Source organism: Podarcis erhardii, assembly GCF_964252035.2.
Source record: "Podarcis erhardii genome assembly, chromosome: 16".
Lineage (NCBI taxonomy): Eukaryota > Metazoa > Chordata > Lepidosauria > Squamata > Lacertidae > Podarcis > Podarcis erhardii.
Window position 1 is genome coordinate 32,464,176 of NC_138514.1, and position 18,168 is coordinate 32,482,343.

Below are 18,168 nucleotides of genomic sequence, written 5' to 3' on the forward strand. Positions count from 1 at the left end.
ATTTTATTGTTTTACAGTATCTTTTTTGTACACCCCTTTGAGATTTTATCTACAGTCAAGTGGTTTATAAATTTTATGAAGTAGAACAAACAAGCCAACCATGGTTTGGGAGACTTAACCATGGTTTGGAACGAATTGACATGCCATATTTATGACTGTTCCTTCATCTCCCAAACCTCCTGTACAGTGGTACCTTGGGTTACATACGCTTCAGGTTACATACACTTCAGGTTACAGACTCCGCTAACCCAGATATATTACCTCGGTTTAAGAACTTTGCTTCAGGATGAGAACAGAAATCGTGCTGTGGCAGCGCAGCGGTAGCAGGAGGCCCCATTAGCTAAAGTGGTGCTTCAGGTTAAGAACAGTTTCAGGTTAAGAACAGACCTCCAGAACGAATTAAGTTCTTAACCCGAGGTACCACTATACTATGGAGATGGGAGTAAATTTAGGAAACTGCAGCTATTCGACTGTCTGTTGAATATTTTCAAAGTTTCAACCATTGTTTGTATATTATACTAGACTTGTCACAATCTCTGGTTGCGTGTGATGCCTGATCTGAGCTAAAATATATCCAATTCTAGATTTTTCTCTCTCCCTCCTCCCTTCCCCCCTCCCTTTTTCAGTAGGAGTACCATAATTTATATATTGCTGATTTGGACTTAAGGTGACTTTGTGTGATTTCCATTTTGGCAGAATGCATTCTTTGTTATCTTACAGTTTTGCCTAACTTCTGTTTTGTGCCGTGACTAAAGCAGATCTGTCAAGGCAAACAGCCTAACGAGGCAACCACCCAACCCAGTTCCCAATATCTCAGCCTGAAGAAAAGTCCTATGACTCAATAGTTTGCCTCTTAAAAAAAATAAATCTGGTTTCTCCAAATAAAAGTATTGTCTCTCTTGCTCTGTCTCTTAACTTGAAAAAGTGTTGCCAAGTTAGTGAACCAGCTTCTGTTTATCGTTAGGAGTGCACGATGGGTTCACTTACTTTGAAAAGGGGGTGGTTTGCGGGTCAGACACAAAACACGGGGGGGGGAATATTCAAGACCTTGAACAAGTTTGTAAAGTCACTGGCTCTTGTCAGATGTACAAACAACTTGAATGTAAACAGAACAGGAAGTACTAGAGAGGAATCAAACTTGTTGATCTGCTGCACTAGAAACAGATTTTATGAATATGGAGGGTTCATATTTAATGGCAAATAAATTACATAAAAAATAAAACACGAGTTTCAGAGATAACGGGAAAATCTATTTAAATATGTTTAAATAGTCAGGAGTGAAATACAGTTGGCAAACTCTGAGGAGTTTGCCAACGTTTATAACAGTTTGTATGGTTCCCGTTTGCCTCCCCCAGCCAAGACAACATTTTTTGGGATACTGTGTAAATATCTCAGCCCAGGGAGGTGAGCAGGAACATTCTTGAGCACTGCATAACCACAAAGGAGATTTTGGAAACGATTAAGCATCTTAAATCAGGCAAGGCTCCTAGCCTAGATGGTTATACAGCTTCCTTTTTCAGAATCTTTAAGGGTGTGCTGCTTCCACAACTAGCAAACTTAGAAGCAGTCTTGTGGTTATTCAGAAACCCTTTAAAGATCTTAGTTGAATCTTTCATCCAGGTTTTTTTTTTTTTTTTACTCATTGTGGGTTTCAAAAATATTTACCTCTGGTTGGTGAAATGTTTAAAATTCTTTATTGCAAAATACATTGGATCAAGCTGGCTTATTCCCTTGGCAGAGGATAACAAGCCTTATTTGGAAACTTCTAAATGTTATAAAGGTAAAGGGATCCCTGACCGTTAGGTCTAGTCGTGGTCGACTCTGGGGTTGCGCCGCTAATCTTGCTTTATTGGCCGAGGGAGCCGGCGTACAGCTTCTGGGTCATGTGGCCAGCATGACTAAGCTGCTTCTGGCGAACCAGAGCAGCGCACGGAAACACCGTTTACCTTCCCGCCGGAGCGGTACCTATTTATCTACTTGCATTTTGGCGTGCTTTCAAACTGCTAGGTTGGCAGGAGCAGGGACAGAGCAACGGGAGCTCACCCAGTCGTGGGGATTCAAACCGCCAACCTTCTGATCGGCAAGCCCTAGGCTCTGTGGTTTAACCCACAGAGCAGCAAAGTGGCTCACAGTCCTCTGATTATTCTGCCTTTGGGAATTTTTAAGGTGTTAGACTGTGTGGGGCTTTCTTACTTAGTTGGTGTTATTAAAACGCATGGACTTGACCCTAAATTTATAATTTACCTTGGCTTGACAGAACCTGGCCTTTTTTGTGGTGACACCAGGGATATGTTTCTGTAGACACGTTTAGCTTGCTCTTTGCCGGTCAAACCCTGCTTTTTCAAGGAAGCTGTTTTTGTGCTGGTGGATTGCAGTTGACACTTCCATTCTGCCTTCACCAACCTCTAGCCCTATATATTTTGGACTACAGCTCAGTCATAGGCAACATGGCCAGTGGCTTTGTTGGATCCTGCCCTGAGATATATCGGCAGAGATAAGAATCAAATATTGGAAGACTGAGACAGGAAGCCCAACAGTGCATACCTTGAGTGCACTGCAGATTCTTCCCTGTCTGGCTGCCTCTGTGGTGCCGCCAGATGAAGGTAAGAGTAGAAAAGGCAGTTATGGTGCAAGGCAGAGGAGGTCAGCAAAGAGCAGTTTAGGATAAATGCCCAGACTAGTGGAGGAATTCCAAAGCCCCTTTCTGGGTACTGAACTGTTATGAGCTGCATCTTGCACTGTTTCTCGAACTTCGATCTAATGATGTCCCAAGGCCTAGCAACTTGGATTCACACCATACATTCAATGCACTTTTATACCACTCGAACAGTTGTAGAGAGTCCTGGGAACTCTAGTTTATTAAGGATGCTGAGAATTCCAGCTCTGAGGTTAGCACCCTGATACAACTGTTCTCATGATTCTTTTTTTTGGGGGGGAGCCATAAAGTGGTGTAAGAGCGTGGTGTAAATGTGTGGTTGTGACTTTGCTTGGGATTTCAAATGCAAGCCTGAAAGCAGAGTTCTCAAAGCAGTATCACACAGATGACTGATTCCTAACTCTTCTTTTCTTTTTGGAGCCTCAGGTTTGTGGGGAATGGGCTTTAACAGCCTTTTTAAAAGGTGGAGGTGTTTTTTCCTCCTTACCCTGAATCAGCTTTTATTGAGCTGCTCGCCTTGTTGTTCTGTTTGCAAGGCAGCCCTTTTTATAGACTCCCCTGTGAATTGTTTCAAGGTGAGGCCACTTAGCTTATCAGCTGGAGGAATGATTTATTATCACCTAAGAAGCAACAGGGCGCATCAGAGCAACATAGGCCTTCTTTGAAAGCTAAGGGTAGTGGCTTTTAAAGTTTTTGCTCTGTGGATAGAACTGCAGCTAACATACCAAAGTTCAGCCATGATGGGAGTTACATTCTAAGGAATATTGGAGATCCACAGGCTCCCCATCTCTCCTGTGCACCTTATTCTGTGATTCAAATTATTGTGTTTCTTGGCATTCTGCCGGGATTTGCTCAGGTGACACTGTTGGCCTTGTGAATCCCATACCTGCAAGGAGTTACAGCTTGGTGAATTAATCTTTCCTAGTGAAAACAAGTCCGCTGTGACTTAACTAGGAACATGTTTCCATCCTGTGTCAGTGTCCATAACAAGCTTCTTCTACTGTGTTAAGATCACTGGTCCATTTAGCTCAGCATTGTCCACACTGACTGGCAGCAGCTCCCAAGGGCTTCAGATGGGAGCATTCCCAGCTCTACCTGGAGATGCCGGGGATCGAACTGGGGACCTTTGGCCTGCAAAGCAGATGCTCTACCCACTGAGCTATGACTCATCCCCAACATCCCTGTATTGCATTGGCTTTCAAACAGTATTCTGGGGAAACCCTAGGATTTCTTGAAAGCTAATAGGGAGTTCCTCTAAATTCTTTCTGATTTTAAACCCCAAATGGTTTGGAAATGGGTGATGTGAAAGTCAACCTGCTTGTATATGAGTCTGCCAAGGTCTTGACATCAGCTTCAGAAGTCCTCCTTGCAGGCCCTTCTTAAGATCAGTCAGATTGGCAGGTCTAATACCTGTGGAACATGCTCCCAAGAGACATCAGCATTGGCCTTTAAATGGTTCTCACGCTCAATTTATTTCAAGCTGCTTTTAACTGGGATGCTGGGCAGAATTTGTGTGTGCGTGTGTTGTTAAAGTGTTTTACTGCTGTGGATTATTAAATTATTCCTTAATTATTTAAGCTAGGTCTTCATACCAGTGTGCTGGACTGCCAGAGGTTTTCAGCTGCTGTTTTATATGACTGTATTTTTAAAAAATAGTATATTGTAGTTCATGCTGTCATTTAGGGACTGCCCTAAAATGTGGCCAGCAATGTTCAGCAAAATAAATAAGAGCCCTCGTGGGTCAGATCTGAAGCTCCATCCAGTCTTCATAGTGCCCAGTCAAATCCCCTGGCAAGTCTCCAAGCAGGGAATGAAAGCAACAGCCCTGTTGTTTCTCCCCAGAAGCTGATGATTCAGAATCTGGAACTAATATATAGCTTGTGGTGATCTACTAGTTCCAGGTTTGTCACTAGTAACAACTGAAAGGCAAATTCTTGGAGGATAAGTCTTCACAACCCTTTAGAGCAACCTTTCTCAACCTTAGATTCCCCAGGAGGTGTTGGACTACAATTTCCAACATCCCTAGCTAGCAGGACCAGTGCTCAGGGAACATGAGAGTTGTACTCGAACAAGATCTGAGAAAGGCTGCTTCAGAGCCATCTAATATAGTTACAGCAAGCTGAAGATCCCAGCGATTGACGGGCTATTAGGAATTGCAGGGTCCACCAAGCTGCAACCTGTTTCCTTCATATGTTTAGGAGGGAAGGGTGGAAGAATACCACTAAAAAGTGCATTTGGCATATTTTTGTGGTGCCACCACTGGTGTGAACCGAGAGTGCCCTTTGGAAGATGATACGAATCTTTTGGCTTGGATGTTGAGGCTCTCCTGCAAAAGCTTTGAAGGCAAAGGTTGAAAATGGCATGAGACTGGAGCGGAGATTCTCCTGGCTTGTCCTGCTCCTGAAAAGGGCATCTCCAGCTTCTCCCCCCTCCCGCCCTCCTAAGCCTCGAGCAATCAGAAGTCCAAAGCTCAAGTTGCAGCTTTGAGTTAGTTATACAACCCAGTTTTATAGCTTCATGACCTATAGAGGTCAAACATGCCATTTTCCTGTTCAAAAAGGAACAAGATAGTTCCTTTCTTGACTTTGCCCCAGCGAGGACTCTGCAAACCCCACAGGGGTTAAGGAGACTGTTTCCAAAAGTTTACTAAATGCTGAACTCCATTCCCAGCTTGCCATTAAAAAGTTGTGTGCTTTCTTAATCTATATTTAAGGGGAGAGAGTCTCTGGCATGCAGAAAGCCCCAGCTTTGCATGCAGAAGGCACCTCCCTGGCCTATGTTTAACTGTTAGACTTCTCCATATCCTCCATCACTTCACAGGTTGCAATAGGGGCCAGCTTGCAATCTCCCTATTTTAATACCATGGATCACTTTACACTCCCCAGTGGATTAGAGCAGGCATCCCCAAACTCGGCCCTTCAGATGTTTTGGGATTACAGTTCCCATCATCCCTAACCACTGGTCCTGTTAGCTAGGGATGATGGGAGTTGCAGTCCCAAAACATCTGGAGGGCTGAGTTTGGGGATGCCTGGATTAGTGTCTTCACTCCTATTGCCAGCTGCATAAAATCACAATGGGATACAATCATAAATAATGATCTTCTGGGTCTGCAGTAGAAATGGTCTGTGTTGTGCAAATACCAACCTCTCACCTCTTGGGGTATATTCCAGACACTTTCCCTGAAACGTCTTTTGTAAATTCATTTAATGAATGTCTAGCCCTTTGACTGATGGAGATAAAAAGAAAAGTGATCAGCCTGTATTCTGCATGCCAGTCGGTGGGCAACGATACCTCTCTCATATCCCGCTTCAGATCTTATAAAAACAAATAAAAATCAGAAACCCTCTCTTCAGCTTTCAGCTCTTCCACTGTCCTCCAGTTTGACCTTGTTGGCTGGGCCCCAAACTTTGGTCAGCCAGCCCTCCCAAGACTGGCCTTTATTGAGCAGTGGTTTTCATTTGTTTACGGGGCAGTTTCCCAACCATGAGCATTCATCCTGATTAGTTTCATCCACCCCACACTTTTCATTGTATTTTCCCATTGCTTTCCTAACTGTAAAACGCCTGTTTAAAACAGAAAGTGGGTGGTTAGGCTGTACTTGGGCGACAGAGCACTTTAACCCACTTTATTTGTGCAAACCCCAAAATCTGATATGCTCTTGAATCCCTCCTATAGAACAGCAACAACGTCCAGAATTGTAGACCAAGTTGCAATTGTAGACCACACAGTTAAACTATGGAACTTCTAGGAATTGCATGTGGGCAGATTATTCTTGGGCTCGTGTCCTGCTTGCGGGTTTCTCACATGCATCTTGCTCAGCCACTGTGAGAACAGGATGCTGGACTAGATGGGCCACGGGCCTGATCCAAGAGGACACTTCTTACATCCTTAAGTTCTTGCATTAAATTCCAGAGGGCCGGCGTGGGGTGGGGAGCTGAACTTCCCACCTTGCAGCCTGACACAGGTCAACCCAAGCAAACCTTGTTTATCTCTGGTGTACCAAGCCGCCCTGAGAGAGGCCCAAAGGAGTCACCTGCTGGAATTTAGGATGACATTTTAGGTCTCCCAAATTGCCGTCTGTCTGTCGTGTCCCGGGTGGCGCTGAAATGACCCCAGTGTAACTATGGGAGAAGATAGCAATAAAACGGATAAGAGCGAGGCCTGGCTGGAATCTATTCATTCCCCATCCAGTCCTTCTCTTCTTCTAACATCCCACCCCCAATGATAAAGACTCATCCAGGAAATCCTGCGAGTGACCCTTTGACAGATTAAAAAAATCCACAATTTAAAGGGTTTTGGGTGTGTTTTTGTGTCGTCGTCCCCCAATTTGCACAGCTGCAAACAAACACAGAGTTAATCTTAGGTCAAGCAAACCCTGGTGCACAGCTCAATTATTTTGTTTTTATTGGGGTTTTTTGCATGGCAGGTTCGTCACTGACCACAGAAGTTTTTTTCAGTGGGGTCCAAAGTCTAAACTGCATGGGGCTCAGCTGGGAATCTGCTGAGCTCAGCTGGTGGAAAGTTCTCTGTTCTTTCATCCTTGACTGCCTCTTTGCTTGAATTGTCTTCCACCTTGCTTGAGGGTGGGAGCAGAGGGTTCCTCTTGTGAGGAGCTGGCTATTTTAAATGGAGGGCTTCCTCTGTCAGGGAGACAATCTTAGAGAAAGGTCTGTAAATCAGAGGGCTTTGTATGCAGAAGGTCCCAGATTCAGTCCCCAGCCATCTCCTGGTAGGTTTGAGACTGTCCCCTATCTGAGCCCCTGGAGATCTGCTGCCAGTCAGTGTAGACAACACTAAACAAAGTGGAACAATGGGCTAACTCAGTATAAGACAGCTTCAGAGTCATGAGAACTGGGATCTACTTTTAGGTGAAGGACTGTAGTTCAGTGGTAGGGCATGCAGGAGGTCCCAGGTTCAATCCTTGGCACCTCCAGGTAGGGCTGGGAAAATATTCCCAGCCTGGAAACTTGGAAAGCTACTGCAAGTCAGCGTTGAGACTATTGCACTTGATGGGCCCACTCGTCTGATTCCCATGTTTCTCTGTTCAACCGTTGTGTTTTTGTTAAGTTTTTACTAGCGTTGAGCTAGATCAGCTCTGGGGAACATGTGGCCCCTCCTGATGTTGCACTACAATTCCCATCAGGCCCAGCCAGCATGGCCACTGCTTAAAAGATGATGGCAGTTGTAGTCCAACAACATCTGGAGGGCCAAATGTTCTCCAGCCCTGAGCTAGATGCACCAGTGGTCTGACTCAATATAAGATAGCTTCCTATGTTCCTGAGAACATAGAAGAGAAGACTCCCGGGAGAAGAGAAGACTCCCTGGAAAAGACCCTGATGTTGGGAAAGATGGAGGGCACAAGGAGAAGGGGATGACAGAGGACGAGATGATTGGATAGTGTTCTTGAAGCTACCAGCATCAGTTTGACCAAACTGCGGGAGGCAGAGGAAGACAGGAGTGCCTGACCTGCTCTGGTCCATGGGGTCACGAAGAGTCGGACACGACTAAACGACTAAACAACAACAACCTATGTTCCTATATATTATCCAGCCACCTTCTAATCAATGAAAGAGGTGGGAACCTGCCTCCAGAATATTTTTTTTTTTATAATAATTTTTATTGATTTTACAACATAAACAAAAAACAAACAAACATAATGCGACTTCCCCAAACCTCCCCTTCACTGCATCCAAGTTTCAAAATTTTTAGCAATTCTTCATCCCATTTTTATATTTAATTCTCTTTAAAAAGAGTTTCTGCTTTATAAATTTCGATTTATAGCTGTAATTCTTAGTGTCCAATCCCCTGACATCTTAACATTCCGAAATTTTACAACAATTTTTAAGATAGATTTTAAATTTTTTCCAGTCCTCCTCCACTGTCTCTTTCCTCTGGTCACGGATTCTGCCGGTCATCTCTGCCAGTCCCATAAATTCAGTCACCTTGGTCTGCCATTCTTCCAGAGTAGGTAATTCTTTAGTCTTCCAATACTTCGCCAAAAGGATTCTTGCTGCTGTTGTTGCGTACATAAAAAAGGTCCTATCTTTCTTTGGTACCAATTGGCCGACCATGCCCAGGAGAAAAGCCTCCGGTTTCTTTACAAATGTCCACTTAAGGATTTTCTTAATTTCATTATAGATCATTTCCCAGTAGGCCTTAATCTTTGGAACCTGCCTCCAGAATATGGCAATGTATGGTTGCCACCTAATAGGTGTGCTTCTGTTCTGGGTTCCAACCAACCACACTTCCTGCAGCTGGCTGTCCAACCTCTCCTGCTTCTCAGGGACCGTGTTTGCACAGAACACTAAGCCGAACCATAGCTTAGCACAAGCACACTCGTTCCTATTACAACCTCTTTGTAACTTTATGGAGGACAGGTTTGTCCATGAGAACTTGCCATGATTGCTTTCTGCTGCTTCCGAGAATCAGAGGCTATAGATGTTGGAATATCCCTTTGCTTGGGAACAGAAGGGAGGCAGGGCTCTTCCTTCCACATCCCGCTTGTGGGCTCCCCAGTAACATCCAGTTACCCACTGTGAGAAACAGATGGGTCTTGGAGAATAATCCAGAAAGGCTTCATCTCTGTTGTGGAGATTGTCGAACACCCTCAAACCGGGTGACCCAGGAACAATTAGCTGAAGGTACTTCCTTGGGATCACGTATTGCAAGATTAGTTAAGCCTCCTCAGTATATCTAGCTTATTTTGTGTTGACACAAGAAGGGAGATTGCAAACTGACTTTATCCAATCTACCACCATGGTTGTGTTTTCTTGTGTTTGTCGTTTTTGGGTCTGCTCAGGGAGATGCAGAAAGCATCTTGGGGCTTCCTGCAGTTCTAATAGATAGAAGGACTATTCTTTTTCTAAGATCAAGAACGACATTTTACACATACAAAATATGCACATTGAAAGTATGGAACAGGACATTGACACACAGGCCCCATCTCACTATACATTTAAAGCAGTATCACTATCACTTTAACAGTCATGGCTCCCCCCAAAGAATTATGGGAACCATAGTTTGATGGGGTACTAAGTTGTTTGAAGGCCCCTTATTCCCCTTAAAAGGTAAAGGTAAAGGGACCCCTGACCATTAGGTCCAGTCATAACCAACTCTGGGGTTGCGGTGCTCATCTCGCTTTACTGGCCGAGGGAGCCGGCATACAGCTTCTGGGTCATGTGACCAGCATGACTAAGCCACTTCTGGCGAACCAGAGCATTGCATGGAAACGCCATTTACCTTCCCGCCGGAGCGGTACCTATTTATCTACTTGCACTTGACGTGCTTTCGAACTGCTAGGTGGCAGGAGCAGGGAATGAGCAACGGGAGCTCACCCCGGCGCAGGGATTCAAACCGCCGACCTTCTGATCAGCAAGCCCTAGGCTCTGTGGTTTAACCCACAGTGCCACCCACGTCCCTTCTTATTCCCCTTACAGAGCTACAATTCCCAGAGTTCCCTGGGAAGAGGTACCGGTAAACCATTCTGGAACTGTTGCTCTGTGAAGTGAACAGGGGTCCCCTGACACATCTGAGCACCCTTAACAACTGAGAGAAACAAAAATGGATATATGGTGCACCTAACCTAGCATTGTCTGCACTGACTGGCAGCAGGTTAAAACATGAGTCTCTCCCAGCCCTACCTGGAGATGCCCAGGGATTGAACCTGGGACCTTCTGCATGCAAAGCAGATGCTCTGCCACAGAGCCACAGCCTTTCCCCAAGGGATGCCCCACTTCAGCATCCCTGAGAGATGACCGTATGTATGGTCAGCACAAGAGCACCACCTGTGTCCTGGGAGGTGGACGTTTCCATCATTGTCCCACTCAGAGCCTTCATCACCTTTTAAACAGAGAGGCTGTGCTGATTGCTGGGAGTTGACATTCAACAACATGGAGGGTCAAATATTTATTGGGTTGTACCCAACGTCAGGGCCTAACTGTGGTCTTTCAAATTTCACTGGTGCCTGTGTGAGTTCAAAATTTGGTGCCCCCCCCCCCCCGGATTCCATTCTGCTCAATTCACTACATCATAGCTGTGGCACCCTGCGGCATCCCCTAGGCTCAGTGCCCAGTACAGTGGAACCAGTCGCACAGCCCTAAATCCACCTCTGCCAGTGTTAACCACATTCAAGTGCAGAATCACTGAAACAATAGATGTGGCTCATTTATGTCCATTCATTTCAACAAGTCTGCTATGAGTAGCACTTAGTTGGATATACAAGATTTTTGGATTAAGGGCAGGATCTCAGTATTTGACATTAAGCACATCTGAAGTGGTACAGCCCTGAAAGAGTGAGCTGCACCACACCTCTTCCTACAGAAAGGCACAGAGCAGAGCATTCATCCTTGGTGGTCTCATTCTTACTAGGCAACTTCTTTCCCGTCCCCTGCCTTTGTCTGTATGTTGCACGTATGGCTTCCAGTACATTTCTAAGCACAATTCAAAGTGTTGGTGCTGACCTTAAAGCCCTAAATGGCCTCAGCCCAGTAGACCCGAAGGAGCATCTCCACCCCCATCACTCTGCCTGGACACTGAGGTCCAGCTCCAAAAGCCTTCTGGTGGTTCCCTCACTGCGAGAAGTGAGGTTACAGGGAACCAAGCAGAGAGACTTCTCGGTGGTGGCGCCCGCCCTGTGGAATGCCCTCCCTTCAGATGTCAAAGAGATAAACAACTATCTTTTAGAAAACATCTGAAGGCAGCCCTGTTTGGGGAAGTTTTTAATGTTTGTTGTTTTATTGTGTTTTTAATATTCTGTTGGGGGCCGCCCAGAGTGGCTGGGGAGGCCTGGCCAGATGGGTGGGGTATAAGTAATTTATGATCATCATCATCATCATCATCATCATCATCATCATTATCACCATCATTATTGCAGTTTTCACCAAGCACCACTGACCACCATGCCTCTACCCAGCTCTACCTCTCTTTTAAATCAGAACCGGTGAAGGTCCTGTGTGAGTGCCTGGAGGCGGTTGGAGGATGGATGGCGGCTAACAGATTGAGGTTGAATCCTGACAAGACAGAAGTACTGTTTTTGGGGTAAAGGGGGCGGGCGGGTGTGGGGGATTCCCTGGTCCCGAATGGGGTAACTGTGCCCCTGAAGGACCAGGTGCGCAGCCTGGGAGTCATTTTGGACTCACAGCTGTCCATGGAGGTGCAGGTTAATTCTGTGTCCAGGGCAGCTGTCTACCAGCTCCATTTGGTATGCAGGCTGAGACCCTCCCTGCCCGCAGACTGTCTCACCAAAGTGGTGCATGTTCTGGTTATCTCCCGCGTGGACTACTGCAATGTGCTCTACGTGGGGCTACCTTTGAAGGTGACCCAGAAACTGCAATTAATCCAGAATGCGGCAGCTAGACTGGTGACTGGGAGTGGCCACCGGGACCACATAACACTGGTCCTGAGAGATCTGCATTCGCTCCCAGTATGTTTCTGAGCACAATTCAAAGTGTTGGTGCTGACCTTTAAAGTCCTAAACGGCCTCGGCCCTGTATACCTAAAGGAGCGTCTCCACCCCCATCATTCAGCCAGACACTGAGATCCAGCGCCGAGGGCCTTCTGGTGGTTCCCTCATTGTGAGAAGTGAGGTTACAGGGAACCAGACAGAGGGCCTTCTCGGTAGTGGCGCCCACCCAGTGGAACACCCTCCCTTCAGATGTGAAGGAAATAAGCAGCTATCCTATCCTTAAAAGACATCTGAAGGCAGCCCTGTTTAGGGAAGTTTTTAATATTTAATGCTGTATTGTTTTTAACACTTGAGTGGGAGCCGCCCAGAGTGGCTGGGGAAACTCAGCCAGATGGGCGGGGTATAAATTATTATTATTATTATTATTATTATTATTATTATTATTATTATTATTATTGGTACACAATAGTTGTATCTTGCAATGTAAGTCTTAGGACTGTAGCTTCTTAAGTTTATATGGGGAAAGGAGACATGCGTATATACACATGCACACACTTGTTGTTGTTGTTGTTGTTTAGTCGTGTCCGACTCTTTGTGACCCCATGGACCAGAGCACGCCAGGCACACCTGTCTTCCTCTGCCTCCCGCAGTTTGGTCAAACTCATGCTGGTCATGCACACACTAGCAAGCCTCAGTTGTTACCAGGAGGATTTCATTGCAATTCACCAATGCATGTGCGAGCCAGTGAGATGTTTCTGGTTCCAAGAAGAAAACCGCCAACACCCCCCTGCACAATCTGGGCTTCAGCCCAAACCCGGCCAACCTCTTGAGAGGACATCAAACACCAGCCGTCTCCCATCTAAGCTGCAGTGGGTGTGACCCCGTCTGCTTTTGAAGTTATGCCAGCTCCTGATTGTAGCTTTTTATCAAGTGGGTGGCAGCTGGGGTTAGCTGCACCCTCTTCCATTACTTTTCCAGGGAGCAGGGAGGGGGAAGCTGGTTTAGACAGATAAAACAAGGATTTAAACAGTATTATCTAATCCAGAGTTCCAATTTAGATAAGGGCAAGTAACCAGTTCTCCCATATTAAGAACATAGGAAGCTGCTTCATATGGAGTACAGAACATTAATCTCCCTATGCTCAGTATTGTCTGCTCTGACTGGCAGTGGCTGTCCAGGGTTTCAGGCCATTGACATTCTTAGCTCTACTGTGATTGAACCTGGGATGTATTTCTGATGCCCAGCTGTTTTATTTAAGCATTTGTAAACTCATTCATATTTTTCTTTTTAAAAATCTCTGAGCACTGGATATTATAAAAACAACAACAGCGACAATATCATTAAAAAGCAAAAAGCACAACGTCAGACCAATAGCTCAGCAATATATAAACATATAAAAGCAAAGAAAATTAAAATTTCAGGGCATCAGGCTCCACCCTAATGGAGCAGGGAATATCTGGGCAATAAGAGAAGTCTTTGCAATATCATCTGAAGCAGCTGGTGGTTACTTCTTCATACAAGGCTGAAGGAAAGGCATTCCCCAGTCCTGGGGCGGTGGCAGAAAATTTCCCATTTCTGAGTCACTGCCCAGCAATATTCTGTAGGGTGCAGGGCCAGGAGAAAAATTTCCCCCGATGAGCTAAGAGTTTATGGCAAGGGCAAAAATGATTTCCCGGTGCCTAAACTAGATTACACAGCTAAAATAAAGAAAGCTAAGCAGGAAGCAGACGCCTTTGTGACACTGGATAGCTCAGTTGGTTAAAGCATGGTGCTAATAACCCCAAGGTTGCAGGTTTGATCCCTGTATGGAATAGCTGCATATTCCTGCATTTCAGGGGGTTGGACTAGATGATCCTCAGGGTCCCTTCCAACTCTTTGATTCTATGCATGCTCTTTTCCTTGACCTTTGCCCCCTGAGATGTGTGTTTGCAGGACCCACCCATATCTGTGACTGCTTTTGATTCAGAATGCTAAATCATCGTCACCTGCCTTGGGACCTGCTGATCAAGGGCAGGTAGTGAATAAGAATAATAAATACAACTGCTGAAATGTTGGCCTGTTTCTGCTAAGTGGGCAACTGTGTGGACAGCAACTTCCAAGGCCCAGAGGAGGCAGGCAGTGGTTGGAGCATGCTTGTTGCTGTCCGCACATTTGCCCACTAACAATAATAATAATAGTAATAATAATTTATTATTTATACCCCACCCATCTGACTGGGCTTCCCCAGCCACTCTGGGCGGCTTCCAACAGAACACTAAAATACAATAACCTATTAAAGATTAAAAGCTTCCCTAAAGAGGGCTGCCTTCAGATGTCTTCTAAAAGTATGGTAGTTGTTCTTCTCTTTGACCTCTGGTGGGAGGGTGTTCCACAGGGTGGGTGCCACTACCAAGAAGGCCCTCTGCCTGGTTCCCTGCAACTTGGCTTCTTGCAGCGAGGGAACTGCCAGAAGGCCCTCGGCGCTGGACCTCAGTGTCTGGGCAGAACGATGGGGGTGGAGACGCTCCTTCAAGTATATGGGACCTAGCAGAAATAGACCAACATTTCAGCAGTTGTATTTATTATTCACTACCTGCCCTTGACCAGCAGGTCCCAAGGCAGGATCGGACATAATGATCCACTTCGTGCACCTTGGACCACCAAGATTCCCAGGTAACCGTGTGCAAAGTTTTCTGTTGCCTGAAATGTCCAGCTGTAGAGCACGCATGACACTGATGCATGGCCCTAGTTCTCCGTTTGCCTGAAGGCATGTACGCACATCAGTATCTATCAAGAAGCCCCTTGTGGGGGTTTTTTTTGGGGGGGGGGATTGAAAAAATGCTGGTGGGGGATGGAATGGAGTAGCCTGGGAAAAGGTCTGTGGGCTTGGCTGGCATCCTGAACAGCAGTACTGCAGGTGGCAATATTATGTGGCAACAGGTCCCACTTGTTCATCAATGGTGAGAAACCCCAACTTCGGCTCCCATCATTGCTGACCAATGGCCATGTTGGGGCTGAGGATGATGGGAGTCGGAGTACAGCAATATCTGAAGAGCTACTGGTTCCCCCATCCCTGCGCTAGACCGAGATGAGGAAATATATCCTGTGGTGACTCCACACAAGCACTAGGTGGCGCTGTGTCCCAATTTCTATTTTGGAAATCTTGTTTAAGGGTAGTTGTCGATAGAGAAAGTTGCACTAAAAATGCTAGATTTTCATGAGGACTTGGGGGGAAAGGAAAGAAGAATTGCAAACTGATATGGAGATGTGGGGAACTGGTCTTAAGACTGGGAAAAAACGAGAAACCAGGAGAAACTGAAATTAACATATTTGTTCATCGCTGGTACTACATGGTTTCATTGTATCTCACCTCATGCCCCCCCCCCCAACATTTCAGCTCAGCCCTACTTCAGAGGTCAAAGCCAGCACTTTAAATTGTGCCCAGAAATGACCCAAAAGCTACTGCAAATCTCTAAAGCATCGGCAAAATAATGTACAACTTGGCTGCCAAGTTCTGAAACGGCTGAAGTTTCAAATACACTTTAAAAGGAAACCCATGCTTAATGCATTGCCGTAATCCAGCTAGGCAATGCATTATATGTGAAAGATGGAGAAAGCTTGTTTTCTCCTGCTCCAGAGGGTAGGACCTGAATCTGGGCATTCAAATGACAATAAAGGGGATTCCAGTTTAACATTAGGGAGAACTTTCTGTCAGTAAGAGCTATTCGACAGTTGAAACGGTCTCCCTCAGAAGGTGGTGGACTCACCTTTGTTGGAGGTTGGATAGCCATCTGTCATTGATGCTTCAGATAAGATTCCTGCACTTCCAGGGGTTGGACTAGATGACCCTCAGGGTCCCTTCCAACTCTACAGTTCCAGTATGCCATCTTTGTGATGGCCTTAGAGACTCTTAGAGCTCCTCCAGACACTTGTTTATTGGCTATTCAGCCTGATTTCCTTGCACAAAGCATACAGAGATGTTAGATCATGTCTGATCTTTAATGAGCATCCGTTTTGATTTGTTTGCAGGGAGGCTGTGGGACAACAAATATTCACCCTCATTTGCTTGCTCCTTTTGTGGAGGTTAGACTGTGTTCAGTCTTCACTGAGTGTTCATCCTGATTTGCTTGTGGGGTATTGAATAAGTCTTCCCATTAATTATTTGTCTATCCCATGCTTTTCAGAATATTTCCCCATCACTTTCCTAACTGCAAAAAGCCTGTAGGGTTTCCCCCCAGTTACTTTGTTGCAACAGAGTGCTGCACAAATCCACATTTATGGTGTGCCGTCCAGTTCTTCCCACAAACTGCTGGCAGTCTGGAGGCAACCAAAGAGGCAACTGGATTACAGGAGAGGCACAGTCTGGTCCCCTGTGGTGCTTCTTAGGCGGCTGATCAAATGCAAACCTGGTGTTTTAACGTTTTGCTTGTAGTGGATGGTGACTACTGGGGTTGGTGGAGCGGAAGGCAGGGAGCCCAACAGTAGATGAAGCCAAAACCAACTGGCCGGCAAGGCTAAATCTAATTTTGCCTTCACCCTGTTCCCTCCTGAGTTCTTTGAGGTCAGCAGAGGAAGCAGGCTGAAGGTTGTCTGGCTGAAGGTAGACTAAGGTTGGTGGGGCAGTGCCCAGTTCGCCCTTATGGACCTGCCTCCGTCGGTAACAAGGAACCTGACAGACACTCAGTGCAGCCGCTATGCTACCCCTCCAAGCAGCACACCATTCCCATAGATCCTCTGGTTCCTCCCTCCCTCCCTCCTCCCACATTTGCAACTCCTTTGGTGGTGTTTTCCCTCCTGGCCGATTTCTGAGCTGGCTTGATTTATGGGATGTCAGAAGATCCTGACTTGCCAACATGGAGGAGGAGGTTGCAAGTGAATGTGTTTCTGGGATGACTCTGACTCCCCTTGTCCTCCCCGCGGCGGTTCAAAGATATATATATATTGAGCTCCCAAGAATCATAATAATAACAGCAGCCGGCTTCAGCCTGGGAGTTGCTAGCTGGCTCTGCTTCTAGAAGAGGTGCTTGTAAGCAGGGCAGGGCAGGTGGGGAAGAAGGCAAAAGTGGTGAGGTTCTAAGGAGATGGCTATTATCCGTAGGTCATTAAAATTAAAATTAGCATCAGCTGCCATTACTCTAGCATTACAGGAGAAAGTTGGGTGAAATTACACACTGCATTTTTAAAATATTTTGTTTGTTGCTGTCCTCACAGAGTGACCCAGAGTGACTTCCCATTAAAACAATTAAGAACAAAGAAAAACCCCAACCCTATAAATTTTGCTAAATAAAACAAAGGAACAAATTTGCTGAAACTCCTTTGGCGTCTACACAGTTGTTAAAGGTGCAAACCCACCTTTCTTCTCTTGAAGCTCATCAGGGATGGGTGAGGGGGGGGACCTGTGGTCTGCCAGATATTGTTTTCCTCTGGCTCTCCTTAGACCCTGCTGGAGTGGCCCATATTCAGGGATGGTGATAATTCAGCGCTATCCAATTCTCCGTTAAAGTAAAGGTAAAGGGATCCCTAACCATTAGGTCCAGTCGTGACCGACTCTGGGGTTGCGGCGCTCATCTCGCTTTATTGGCTGAGGGAGCCGGTGTACTGCTTCCGGTTCATGTGGCCAGCATGACTAAGCCGCTTCTGGCGAAACAGAGCTGCGCACAGAAACGCAGTTTACCTTCCCGCCAGAGAGGTACCTATTTATCTACTTGCACTTTGACATGCTTTCGAACTGCTAGGTGGGCAGGAGCAGGGACTGAGCAACGGGAGCTCACCCTGTTACTGGGATTTGAACCACTGACCTTCTGATTGGCAAGTCCTAGGCTCTGTGGTTTAACCCACAGCGCCACCCGCGTCCCTCTAATTCTCTGTTGTCACATAAAATGCTGTGGAAACCAATGGAGTCTTTAGCTTGTGTCGCAGTAAACGTGGTAGTCTTGAAGGTGCCGCGCGGCTTTGAGAGTGTGTGTCACCTTGAGCACTTTGGAGGAAAGGTGTGTGTTGATCAAACAAATGTGATTGATCACATATACTGATATAGGAGCTTCGGGGGCTGTAGAAGCTTCTCCTTCCTCTCTCATAATACTAGACCCAGGGGACATCCAATGAAATGGAATACTGGAAGACTCGGGAC

General features: G+C 46.0%; 1 long non-coding RNA gene across 1 annotated transcript; it reads right to left on the reverse strand.

The window, feature by feature from the left end:
• Positions 1-16,272: 16,272 nt before the first annotated feature.
• LOC309331821 lies at positions 16,273-17,532 on the reverse strand. The gene is made up of 2 exons (XR_014151991.1): positions 16,740-17,532; positions 16,273-16,707 (listed from the first exon to the last, which is right to left on the reverse strand). It is a non-coding gene; the product is annotated as an uncharacterized lncRNA (long non-coding RNA).
• Positions 17,533-18,168: the final 636 nt, after the last annotated feature.